Below are 1,626 nucleotides of genomic sequence, written 5' to 3' on the forward strand. Positions count from 1 at the left end.
CTCCGCGGGCGGCAGAGCCGGGGTACCGGCAGCGCTCAGAAACCGGGGGGTCGTCTACAGACATCTCCGATAACAACAACTTTACAGGAATCAAAACGATGCAGAGGGAGCGCGCGCCTGCCGCTTCCCAAACCCCCCGAAAATACTTCTTCAATAGGAAACCCTTTGTCATAAATCAACAGTGTTTTTTCCCCTCTCCTGCTCCTACTCGGATGGCAGCCTCGCTCGCTGAACTTGCACGGGCTTGTCCAGGAGCCAGAAGGTGGTGTTGGTACAGTGGGGCATGCTAGGGGCGGATTAGGAGGGGGAACTGATACTTCCCTAAATAGGGTTCCACCGCTTGGTAGGTCTGGCTGGGGAGTCGTGCCTTGCTCGGATACATAGATAATGAGAACAAAAGGGGAGGACAAGGCAGAGCAAAGCGGGAGGGTGAAGTTTCTGGATGCACAAAAGCCTCCCGGTTTAGGACCTACAAGGATGTTGATTTCAGGTGATCTTTGTGCAGACTGGAGTTTTATAAATACAGTAGTGCTGTCCTGCCTGCATCACAGGAAACGTTCCATGTGTAAGCAACACCGTTTGAGTCAACACAGACACACAAAGCTGTGGCTGTGCCCAGGGCAGGACCAGGCCCTCACTGGGGGCACCTGCACCCGGCTGATGGGACACCTCTGATGGAGCAGAGGCTCAGGCAGCAGCATTTTATCCCCAGTTAAAGTGCGAGCAAACAGTGACATTTAACCTGTCAGCACTACCAGCGCTCCCGAGCAAACAGAGGAGCTGGAAGACAGGCTAAAACAAAGGAAAATGAGAGTCACTGGTGTACTGTACAGCAGGGTGATGGATGAGATGCAGACTGTAAACCAGGATGCATACAGTGTGTACACGTGTACTTCCATGCCCTGTCCCTGGAAGTGTGCAAGGCCAGACTGGACAAGGTCCATGCAGCTCCAACCCCTGCCCCGGGCAGGGACACCTTCCACTAGAGCAGGTTGCTCCAAGCCCCTGTGTCCAACCTGGCCTTGAACACTGCCAGGGATGGGGCAGCCACAGCTTCTCTGGGCACCCTGTGCCAGCGCCTCCGCACCCTCACAGGGAAGAACTTCTGCCTAATGTCTGCTCTAAATCTACCCTCTTTCAGTTTAAAACCATTCCCCCTTGTCTTTTCACTTCATACCCTTGCTATAATCCAGTAATAAGTTTTTCCAAATTGTAAAAATGCAACAACTTTTGTTCTAGCAATAAACTAAGACCTCAGCTTGGCAAAAATTTAAGTATATGCTTGGCTTGAGAAAGTGGGAAGGAGCCATTGTCACCTTCACCACTCGTGACAGCTGAGAGCAGCCTACATCTTCATACATTTGGTTTTTACTAGTCACATTCTTTCCCTCTTCCACCCCCCAATTTTTATTACTTGAAAACTTCCTTTAACAGATTCTCAGGGTATCAGTGTGCAGCCTGGGCACTGCTGTGAGTGCAGGCATGCCAGGACAGCCCAGAGGGGGACAGCGGGGAGACCCTCTCTCTGCCTTACAGTAGAACAGTTCCCTTCAGCAGTAACCTGAGTGAGCTGCAGGTTGCATTTAGTGAAGGTAGGAGGACTGTATTAATTAAAACAACCATAAA

Source organism: Nestor notabilis, unplaced genomic scaffold (genome assembly GCF_000696875.1).
Source record: "Nestor notabilis isolate BGI_N333 unplaced genomic scaffold, ASM69687v1 scaffold23490, whole genome shotgun sequence".
Taxonomy (NCBI): domain Eukaryota; kingdom Metazoa; phylum Chordata; class Aves; order Psittaciformes; family Psittacidae; genus Nestor; species Nestor notabilis.